At 42.4% G+C, this 12,338-nt stretch overlaps 1 pseudogene; it reads left to right on the top strand.

Moving 5' to 3' along the window:
- The first annotated feature begins 6,423 nt into the window (after positions 1 to 6,423).
- Positions 6,424 to 11,902, top strand: LOC103553803 (E3 ubiquitin-protein ligase TRIM68-like; annotated as a pseudogene).
- The last annotated feature ends 436 nt before the right edge of the window (positions 11,903 to 12,338 follow it).

Raw genomic sequence — 12,338 nt, 5'->3', positions numbered from 1 at the left:
TGGGAGACTATGGTTGAACTTCAAAGAACCTCTAGTTTCTCTTTCCTTTGACTTCAGCCTAGAAATCCTGCATATTTCGATGCACTCCACTCAAAATGTAGGGTTGGTCCTACATCTTCAAGAGACAGGATAGCAAAGTGGCTGAAAGCATTGGTTCTAGATACATATTCCCAAGACTGAAAACCCTAATCTGTCACTTGCTAGCTGTTTTGCCTTGGTCAAGTTATTTAAACTCTCCAAGTGTTACTTGCTCCTTGTTAAAATGGGGATAATAGTTCTTGATTCATAGAAATGTTTTGAGATCTAAATGAGAAGCTATTTAAAAACACTTAGCATGATATGAGGTACCTAGCTGCTGACTATAATATACCTAATAAAAAAGGAGACAGTTTTTTAATCCTGTAGTTCTAGATTGCTCTAAAAAGCATATTCAAATGGAAAAGTGTCACTTGGAGGCCAAGTTAAAAGAAAAAAAAAAAAGGCAGCTTAACCCTGTATTGCCTAAAGCTTTTCCTCCCATCATCTGTCACTGAAGATGTGCCTCCCAGTGACTATAAACAGCAACGTTCTAATCTGACCATGAGGAGGAGCTCACTATCTGTTCGTTACAGGTTAATTCTCAAGGTTATGGTTTTGTTTTGTTTGTTTGAATTTTTTTGTTTGTTTCCTTGCTTTTTGCTTCGTCACTTTTGTGCAAAGTGCTCCCTTAGATTTGCCAAAAACCCATCTCTAATGAGAAAGCTAAAGAATGGTTAACACCTCTGCTGGCATAGAAAAACTCTTGCCAAATTGAAATAGTGAAAGTGCGTATGACAAATATTCTTTATCCAAGCTAAGTTGCTACTTCAATTGTTTCTCCTGTGACTATCAGATCATTTCTGTTCCTAGAGACGTGGAATTTGGCTTGGTGTCTGATCTGGGCTCACGGTCCCAAGTGTGAATCAGACTATATTAAGTACGATTGATCTTCTCCTTCCTCAAACTCTTATTACCCTAATATTGCATCTCACAAGGCTTCAGCCTAGTGGATCACCACACCAATTATGTGGCTTGTGTTGACTTTACAGTAGCCTTATAGAGCCCAAGAACTAACTCCCAATTGTCCAGGCAATCTGAAATGAAGGGTGCTTAATTACCAAGCCTCAAGACTAGCCTGCCCTCAACTATCATTTCCTGTCCCTCCCTTCAATAAGGGGCTTCCAGACTAAGAAGTTCCCATATCCCTACCCTTGGACACTCGTTCTACTTAACCATTTTTAATTTCTCATCAGGGGCCTTGTCCCTTTCTAAATAATTGGGTATATCAGAATGATGGAATACTGGACTCAGGATCCCATTAGCTGCCGTAACATTTTCTCTGTTAACCAAGCACTAGACAAACATTCACCTGGTTCTCAATCCAAACCATGTGACATACATTTGCCACTTCCATTTTTCCCCTGGAGAGGCAAGCATTGATTGACTCCACACCCAGGTACCAACAGCAGACTTGGTGAGAGTCCTCAGAAGTTTTCTAAAAAGCCGAATTTCTGGAATGTGATTACAAATTGTGATCTCTATTGAAACAGAAAAGCCACTATTGAAAGAAACAAAAAGACCCTCAATGAAAGAAACACCTTATAATGGAACAGACTGAGTAAAGTAGTGAGCTCTGCTTCATAGTCAGATTAAAAGAACGTCGCAGTGTATAGTGACTGGATGAGACATCTTCAATGATAAATCATGAGAAGACCAGGGCAAGCTTTTTAAAGTAGAATGGTAGTGAAGTGTGGAAAAAATAATGCAGGATATCATTAACACTGCTGTGTGTCTTCTGGATGCTACAAACTCAGAGTTGAGGATCACTGCTTAAAGAGCTGAAGAAGAGCCTGAGGGTCCAGAATCTCTCCTCTCTCAACTCTCCTCTGATCCAGGGTCTTCCTCCGCTGCTCTGTATAAACCCATCTTTCTTCTGAGGGCCATTTCAGCTGGTGAGCTGACCATCTTTCCTCTCTCTAGCCCTGGCAAATTATAATTAGTAATACCTTTCATTCCCTTGAAGCTTTTATTTTCCCCATTTCTTCTTCTTGATTAACAATGCTAAAGGTTAACATATTTTATTAGTCTTTTCAAATGACAGGATGTTTGATTTCGTTGGTTGTCTTTTTTTCTTCACTCTTCAATCTACTGCTACTGATAATTTTATTGCTAAGATCAACAATGATCTCCATCAATGAACTGTTGCCAAGCCAGGGATCTCTTTTCATTCTTTATTTTACTTGACCTATCCAAAAAATTTAACATTACTGCCTGCTCCCTCAGTTTTTGCTTAACTTTTGGATCAAAGTATAACATACACACTTTAAAAATTCACAAATTGCAACTGTACAGCTAGATAAATTTTATAAAGTGAACGTGTGCACACACCAACATAGCTCTACCCAGATCAAGATAGAGACTTAATTGCTTCATGGCTGTTGAGATGTTCTTCAGAAAGCTCTGACCAAGCTCTCCTAGGACATTTCCAGCCCAGAATCTGCCTCTGCCTTCAACCCTACAGAGACATTCACATGAAGACCAGGAGGACGAATCACTAAAGAAAAGTTTAGACAAGTCACCTAATTACAATAAGTAAATAATATGATATGTGAGGATTTTTCACTGTTATTTAAAGGATAGAAGATATACAATTCAAATTAAAATTGTCCAAAAGGTAAAAGCAGTAACCCATGACTCATTTGATGGAGACTTCGTGTTCATGATAACCCTATCCCTCCCCATACAAACAAATAAACATACTCCCAATCAGCCCTACTGCATGGTCTCTTTGCCCATAACTCCCTGGAAACGTCTCTCCATCATCCCAAGATTGGACTTACCCCTTTCTCTCCCAGATTTGAACCAAAGTAGTCACATGTTCCCTGTTCCCTGTCTCTCTCCCATCCTTTCTTCATTTCCAGAAGGTGATCCTGGTATCAGTAGTACCCATCAGACCTGGAAAGCCCTTTTTAGTCCAGTCGAGGGTTTATATCCTCCTTTCTAGGGTGATTCTCACCTTTAGACACCATCAGCCCAACACTCAGTCCCCAGGTCAGTTACCTACACCCCAGAAATTTTTCTACTTGACTTCCTGCAATGTGTCTTGTTCCTTTCATTCAAAATGAGAGATATTTCTACAGGACCCTTCAGAAGGACCAGGAAAAGTAACATAAGATCAAAGATGAAAAACAGACAGTCATGATGAGGAGTATTGTCACTTTCAAAGACTCCCATTGGGGAGCTATCTTTCCCCTTTAGATTCTCTATCATCCTGCCTTTTCCCTGCACACCCTGGCTTCCCTTGTTCTCTGCCCAGCAGCCTAACACTGTAAGTTCTCCAGAGACTGGTTTTTCTCTGTGCTCTGGCCCCTAGGGCTTTCCACATTGCTGGAGGAGGCAGACGCTTAGTGGCTGAAGATCTTTGTTTCTTCAATCCTCAGAGGATACCCAGGACTTAGCAGAATACGGAGTGCATGCTGCAATGAAAAAAAAAAGACCCAAGATGAATTAGATTTGTGAAAGCCTCTTATGTAGCAAGCACTCTGCTAAATGCTTTGCAAAGATGTTCTCATTCAATTTTCCCAACTCTCTGAAGTAGCTGAGCTACTACACCTAAATTTATGGAGGAAACTGAGGTGCATAGAAGGTCACAAAGCTACCAAGCCAGAAAGTCAGGTTTCAAATTCAACTAATCATAATTCATTTCACTTTTTTTTTTAATTATGATAACATTGGTTTGTAACATTATTTAAATTTCAGGTGTACATCATTATATTTTGATTTCTGTGTAGATTATATCATGTTCACCACCCAAAGACTAATTACAATCCATCACCATAAACATGTGTCCAATCGCCCCTCCAATACTCCTCCCTCCCCCCTTCCCCTCTGCGAACCACCAATCCAATCTCTGTCTCTATGTGAATGTTGTTATTTTTATCTTCTACTTATGAGTGAGATCACACATTTGACTTTCTCCAACTGACTTATTTTGCATAACCTAATACTCTCAAAGTCCGTCCATATTGTCACAAATGGCTGGATTTCATCATTTCTTATGACTTAGTAGTATTCCATTGTGTGTGTATATACCACATCTTCTTTATCCATTCATACCTTGATGGGCACATAGGTTGCTTCCAAGTCTTGGCTATTGTGAATAATGCTGCGATGAACATGGGGATGCATATATCTTTATGTATTTGTGTTTTCATTGTTATTTGCATAAATGCCCAGCAGTGGAATAGCTGGATCAGATGGTAGTTCTATTCTTAATTTTTTGAGGAATCTCCATACTGTTTTCCGTAGTGGCTCCACCAGCAGTGTATGAGGGTTCCCTTCTCTCCACATCCTCTCCAACACTTGTTTCCTATCTTGTTAATTACAGTCATTCTGATGGGAGTAAGGTGATATCTCATTGCAGTTTTGATTTCTATTTCCCTGATAGTTAATGATGTTGAATATCTTTTCACATGCCTGCTGGCCATCTGTATATCTTCTTTGGAAAAATGTCTGTTCAGAACTTTTGTCCATTTTTTAATTGGGTTGTTAGTTGTGGAACTATTCACACTGACATATACTGAATCTCTCAAAGACTCCTTCACTGTGCAGTTCCTCAGTTCTGCCCGGGGACTCATGGTGGGCTTCAGTGGTTAAATATTTCTCATGACACCGTGTTATAAAGTCCTATTTGAACAGAGAAGAGAAATAGAGTGTAAAGGAGACTGAGGAAGATAAGTTTTCAAACTGAGGGAAGGGCATGCACCTCAGTAGAAAGACATGACATAACATGTTTATTTTCCAGAGAATAAACTAGACAAGGTAGAGTATAGGGTACTTAAAAGAGAATAAAAATAAATGAGGCTAGTGGGGTGCATGGGCTATATTTTGAAGGTCTTGACTCCTGCTTTGGCATCATCATGGGGCAAGAAAAAAGCAGAGAGAAAGAAGACAACAAGAGCAAGATACAAAATTTCTTTCCCTTTTATTTAATTTCAAAGGTTATAGAGATATATTGAAATATGAAAAATCAGGATGCTACATGCTACATGCTCCCAGCTCCCCAAGTCCACAGTAGAGAAGAGCTATTAGTGACATGAACAGTGAAAGGCCTTCTTTTGCCTTTTGTAGGAGGGTGGGGGCGCTTCCTGCCTTCCTCAGCCAGCAGATTCCTAATGACCAGGGAGTGGTTTAGGTTCAATTTACTAGAGTTAGCATCTAGCAGAAGGTTCAGTCTTCAAGCCTGAAGGAAAACTAGTCCCCAAAACTGCTGTAATTAAAACTTTAAACTCAAAAACCTGTGGTGTCTGTTGCCTATAGGATAATTCAGAGAACAGGCCAGGATGTAAACCTAAACAACAGCATGGAATATGGATAGGAAAATTGGGCAATCAAATGCATTAGGCAGTGGGGACCCTACTTATAGCTCCAGCATGAGATGAGGCAGCTGAAGTGCGACAGTGATAATGGGCACAGATAGACCACTTTCAACCTGGTTTCTGCTGAGACATTAAGAGCTAAAATAATGAGAGGAGAGAAAAATGGAATCAAAAGAGCTGTAGTGGATCCTCAAAATCTGCAAAATCAGAACAATAGAATAATGGTCACTACTTAGGGTTGTGAAATAAACTGAGTTAATCCATGTAGAATGCTCAGGATAGTACCTGGCACATAGTATAAGTGCTTCAGAAGTGCTTGCTGTTATTATTAATGTATAATATGCTCTCAATTACCTAACTAGTTATAGAAACATTTTGGGTTTTGTAATTATTTTCTGTCCAGCTGATTTATTCATTCAACAAATATGTATTCAGCAATAACTGCATGACAGGCCCTGTTGAGGTGCTCCAGATACAGCAGTGACTAAGACCAACATGGCTCTTCCCTTTACACACACTAACTGGTAACACAAATCTGCAAAGTGAATGAATAAATAAGACCAACTATGCCAAGAGCCCGCCATTGCCCATTGAAGTTCTGTAGCCACATGTGGCCCTGACAGAAATCATGATTTCTTGCTGGAGTAGTGAATTCATCAATATGGGTTTCATTATCATCAAATGACCTTTGTTTTTATCTTCCAAGGGGTATTTCTTCATATCTCCTTCTACCGTATCACTGAAAAGAGTGTCTTGGCATCTAGTGAATGTTAGTGCTGGAGGAGTGGGCAGGGGTTTGTAGGATGTGGGAAAGTATTGATGGTTCCTTTATATCTTACACTTCAGAGCGCAACACAAGAAAAGAAATTGAGCACATAGGCAATGGGCTTCTGGCATATTACCTTTTCTGTACCTTCAAATATATAAATATACATATAAACAAACTAGAGAATGAGGCTAGGGATATTTCTGGCCTTGTTTTGGGTACTGAAACACCACATTTTAAGTGGCTTTACCCACGTTCAAGATGAGCAATGCTGATTTGGAGAATATGATTGAGGTGGGATGGGAATGGTCTGGTGAGTGAACTCAGAGGAGGGTCAGGGATGACCAAGTGAGTGAAAACTGAGAACTTCCAACATCCACTCACTTACACATCTTCAGGTGTCCCTTGTGTGGTGTGAGTCATGTGACCCAGTCAGAACTTCAGTTGGGAAGGCCAGTGCTTATCAAATAGATCAATAAAGGATCTAAAGGAGGAACTCATTTTTTTTCAGTCACTAATTATCCCTTTTACTGAAGTGTGAAATCTTGGCTAACTACTCTACTCTCTCCCCTGCCCCCGACTTGGCTATCTCTAGATCATGACCTTTACCAGGGACCCCAGAGACAAAATGAGAGCTCATTCCTTTGGTTCCTCACACCTGCAGATCCCTGGGACCTGACAGAGTGAGCCACACTCATCTTGGATTTATGATCTTCTTAGGTTTCCTTCCCTCCCACTTCTGAACCCCATGCCCAATCCCAACATGCTTTCCATACAGAGAATTTGAAGGAGACCAGTTTGTTTTACCTGAGGTTCTGGGTGCCTTGGATGAGTTTGGGTATGAAGTAGTCAAGGTTGCGCCTATCATAACATGAATTCCTCCTGGCAATGCCACACATAGTCATTTGACATTGGGTGAGCTACTTGAACTCCTTCTTTTTGTAGATGAACCTTAGGCTTAGAAATTTGAGATCATGCTGCTTGGTTTTAGAGCTAGAAGGGACTATAGCCGAGTCATTTAGGATTGAGTGAGATTATCTAATGGAACATTGTCAGGGTCCTTCTACTTTAGGTTGTAGTAGTTAAAGGAAGGTGAAAGGCTAGGACTCAGGTCTTCTTGCTCTTCTGCCAGTGTTCTTTCTCCTCTACAGGCCTTTTTTTTGGAGGGGTGAAAACTCATCTCTGCTAAACTTGCTTCTCCTTTTTTATAGCTACCCTCATCAACTTCTGGCTGCTTGCTCTTTCCTCAGATGTACATGCTGATACATCTTTATCAGAATCATTATTCCAATGATTCTGTAATTGATTAATCTGGTTTTAACTCTTTCTTGATTTTGATATTAGAAGGTAAGAATACAAGACAAATCCCATGAATGAGCCATTTTCCTACATGAGAAGAATTTCTAAAAAATTTAAAATATGTACTTACTCATTTTGTTTTGAGAGTATTTGTATAGGGAGGCAGTATAACATGGGCATAGGAACTAAAGGACTGGGTTAAATGACAGCCCAACCACTGACTAGCTGACTGACTTTGAGTAGCTCACTCTCTAAGCTTCAGTTTCCTTAGCTATAAAATGGGGATAATACTAGTCTCAAGGAATTATGAGGATTAAATGTATCTTTAGTGCTCAAGATATATGTGGCACTTGGTATATCTTTAATAAAATGGTTAATACTATAATCAGAATACTTATGTTTTCCAGTCATAATGTCTTGCATTAGTATTCTAGGATAGTACTTATTACCTTTAATGTACAGAGAAACCATCCAAATGTCTTGTTAAAATTCAGATTTTAATTCAGGAGGTCTGGAGTGAGGCCCGAGATTCTGCCTTTCAACCAAGCTTCCAGGTGATGCTGTTGCTGCTGACCCACTTGGACCACTCTTTGAATGACAAGGTTTCAGGAGGCTGTAACATAACAAAGTAGATAGGGATAAAAAGAGGAGCGGACCTGAAAGTCCAAGGTCATTTTCTTGCAAGGCTGGAAATGGACCTTTTCTTCTACCCTACAGAAACTTAGAGACTGTGGGAGTCGAAATGATTCTCAGATCGAGAGCTACCTTGGATGCCATCTGGGCAGGATCTGCTCCCTCTACAGCATTCCCTTTTATCCCAGCATTCAACCTGGCCCATCTACTGAGAAACACTTGTTTTCTCATCACCTGCCAATGCTAGGAAGCCTCATTATCAACCCAGGCTGCCCAAGGTGGCCTCATGAGGTTTTTTTCTCTTTCAGTGGAAACTCCATGAGGCTCTGGAACACCTGAGGGAGGAGCAAGAAGAGGCTTGGAAGCTGGAAGTTGGTGAGAGGAAACAAACTGCCAACTGGAAGGCAGGTTGCCACCTGGAGAAAGCAGTCCCTGTGGTCACTGTGTTGTCCTGGAGCTGACCCATGGTAGTTTCCTCATCTCTGGGAGGCAGAATGTGGGGTTTGAAGTCAGATAGCCAGGGGTCCTCTTACCAGCTTTGTCTCCCATGTGTGAGGCCTTAGCATGTCATGGAACCTCTCAATTCCATTTGCTTGATTATGGTATAGGATAGCCTCTGGCATGTGTCCTCATATGTGAGCAAGGAAAAGTACACGCCTCACTAATGCGTTAGCTCACAGTAGTATCATTTGTGTAATGCTGAGCAAAGCATAGTTTTTGTTTCTCTTTACCCAGCTAGAGCATATTTACTAAAAGTTAAGTTATTAAAATATTTGAAAATCACCTCTGAAATAAATTTGAGGCCCATAACTACCAAACTATCAGAACTTTTGATCAATAGAAGGTAACATCGAACCAGTCTGAAACAGCATATTGAGTTGATATAATACCAATGAGAAGCAAAAGCATCTAAAAGTGTAGTTACATTACACTGCCTGAGAGGCCTATGTGTAATGCTTCTGGTCTTTAGAATGAGAATACAACATATTATTCTGAAAACAGAAAATAGTCTAGAACATATAGCACCAAGATATATCCTGGGCCCTACAGGGGTCAATGAGATTAGGAATAGGGACCCAGAAGCATGTACTATAGCTGTGGGGACAGAAAGCTAGGAAAAATAGTATCCTTTATCTTGGCCTCTACAGTGCCAGGCACACGGTTGGTAACAGAACATTCCAGAGCATGTGTGTATACATGTGACAGTGTCCTCAATCCTGCATGGCCCTTACACGAACAATATCAGTGCTGATTTCTGATCTTGGCTCTTCAGATATAGGTGGAAACCCGAAAGCAGAATATCATGTGGGAGTTTGAGAAGTATCTAGATTACCACAGAAACAACAGCCACTAGGGCAGCGGCTGGAAGTAGAGGCAGCAGCGGCTCTGGCCAGCCTAGCATGGGAGGAGGGGGAAACCAGGCAGAAGCTGGAGATGAATCACAATGAGCTTCTCCAGGGGAACCAGGTCCTGTGGAAGATGATTGCAGAGCTGGAAGAGAGGTCTCAGAGGCCTGTCTGCTGGATGCTGCAGGTGAGTAGCAGGTTTTCCTGGGAACATTGAATGACAGCTGATGATAGCCTGGGACTCCAGGAGAGAGGATTCCCTAGTCTCCGGTGGGGCCTGTGAGCCAGATATGGATCCATATAGCACTGTTTGAGTTCTATCCCCAGGTGGGAAGATGACCTGGCCCCTTGAAATTGTAGCCTTGTAGGTTGGGCAACACCTACTCCCTGGCCTGAGTCTTGAGATGAAGCCTGAAATCAGCCAGGCCACCCAGAGCTTGGCCAGACCTGCTCTCCTCCAGTAGCCTTCTTCCCTCTACATCTGCATACCTTCTCTCCAGCCTTGCTTTCTGCCTCCCTTTCCCTTGGGGAAACCTCCTCCTACAGTTTAGTGTCTGTCTGGTCCCTCCAAGGAACAGCACATACTCAAGTACTGGTTTTTTTCCTCCTTACAGGTTATTCAGGAAGTCTTAAACAGGAATGTTCTCATCCTTGGAGCCCCTAGGCAACCCTGTAAGGCAAAGTGGGTACTGGACAGAACCAAAAGTGGGGGAGGAACAGAGATCCAGGACCTACAGAAAAGCAGGTACTGGTCCGCAATCTTCTCGCTCTTTCATTGTTGACTAAAGAAGTTTTGCTCATCTTCCATTTTTCTTCTTTGTACTTGGTCATATTCTTTTCAAGTATTACCAATAAGAATTTAAAGTAAAGTTATAAAATGCAGTTTCAAGTAGATCGCTCAAGGAGGGGAAAAATACTGCAGATGCCTCCTTTATGCTCTGAACTCTGAGTATCAGCCTTTGCACTCTGTGGCACACTTCTTCCTCTCCCAATGTCAGATGCACATCTAACCCCACCCACAGCACTGGAATGTGAATGCTCTCCTTTCTGTGCCAGAAATCCACTGGGCTCAGTCAAATAATCATCACATCACTGCTTTGCCTGGTGTTGCTGGGCTGGGGCACCCACTGACTATGTCCACAGTCAAGCCCTTCTTCCCTGCACTAACGGAAGGCCCATGTGGCAGAGCCAGGATTTCTGGCCACCAGGCTTACCTCTCCTCTACTGGGAGCAAGTCTTGGAGCCTGCCGCATCCAGAACCAGACTCTTTGGAGCTGAAGATGAATTGCCATGTGCTGGTGCTAATAGAAGTCCTGGAGAAATACGCAGGTAATGAATGCTAGGGGAGTTTGTGATGGGCAGTGGGATGAATGCTTCCTGGAGAAATGAAATAGTTCAGTGCCCTCTGGATGCCCCATCTAACCCCTATTCCATCATTGAGTAATCTGAGTCGGTATTTATCAGGGAGACCTCACCCATGCCCTCCATGTCTGTGTATCTGTATACAGTGTACCACTCTATCAGATCCAGTTCTGCACTGTGATTACTATCCAGGATCTTTTTCCATAACTGACATGTACCTGGCTCCAGACACTGCTTATTCCCTTTTCATCATGTTTGAGGACAGAAAATGTGTGCACTATGGAGACACCAAGCGGAACTGCCTGACAGTCCTGAGAGATTTTACCACTACAATATCATCCTGGGCAGTCAGTGCATCTCCTCAGGCCGCCACTACTGGGAGGTGGAGGTGGGAGACAGGTCTGAATGGGGCCTGAGAGTGTATAAGAAAAGGTAGACTGGAAGGAAGTGGTCTATTTATCCCCCCACTATGGATTCTGGGTGATAAGGCTAAGGAAGGAAAATGAGTAACCGGCAGCACTGATGAACACACCCTCTGGCCCTTGCCTGTCCCTCCCTGCCAAGTGGGGGTCTTTCTCTATCATGAAGCCCATGATATCTCCTTCTACAGTGTCACTGACAACAGCTCCCATATTTTCACTTTCCCCCACTATCCCTTCCCTGGACATCTCCTGCCTTGTTTTAGTCCTTGCTACAGCATTGATGCCAATAACACTGCTCCTCCAGCTATCCACTCCCTGAGCAGCGAGGACTAAGAGAGCCCCCATCCTAGCCAGAAGCCTTGGAATTTTATCTGGGCTGCCAGGGTCTTGGTGGGCCCTGCCGCTGACAAGGGTTCCCTTGAACTGAGTTGATCCTGCAATCCAGGGATTCCTCTGCCTGACCCAGTGCCCTGTTGCTACTGAGCCAAAGTCTCTCTCTAAACCACTCAGGGGAAAAAGCTGAGGCTCTATCATATGAGCAGTGCACCCCTATAAGGGAAGTGTGGCAATGCTGATGGTGAAGATCAGAGAAGTTCTGAGCATCAGGACTCTGTCCTTTCTGTATCTCATGCCCCTCTTCCCCATCCTTGTTGGTGCCATAATTAAGTCAATGAGGATGACGAAGCATCCTTTGGGAAACCCTTTGGATAAGGTTGACCAAAAGCCAAAAGAATACCGGCCGTGTCCAGGGCTCGTTGCTGTGCTGACACCTGAGGGAGGATGCTTCAGCTGAGGTTTGCTGCTTCTGAGCAACTCAAAACTGACCTCCACTCTCTGACCTCCTAAAGAGAAAAATGCATTCCCTTATTGCCTAGACTACCAGAATGGTCATTCTCTCTCTGAGCACGAGCTGGACAAATCACTCCATCTCAGACTGTAAGGAGACCCGTATCTTAGTCCTGCCCTTTTCCCTAAGTATCAGAATCAGAAACCCTGTGAGCCTTGTTCTTATTTTTACCTGATAGATGAAGCAACTCAAATGGCCTCAATGAAGGAAGTTATTTCTTAAAAAGCTTCTGAAAGAAGAGAGGAAAGATTATAAAGTATTTCTCAC

The sequence above is a fragment of the Equus przewalskii genome, chromosome 6 (assembly GCF_037783145.1).
Source record: "Equus przewalskii isolate Varuska chromosome 6, EquPr2, whole genome shotgun sequence".
Lineage (NCBI taxonomy): Eukaryota > Metazoa > Chordata > Mammalia > Perissodactyla > Equidae > Equus > Equus przewalskii.
Note: the sequence above shows the minus strand (reverse complement) of the source record. Positions and strands in the feature narration are given on the sequence as shown.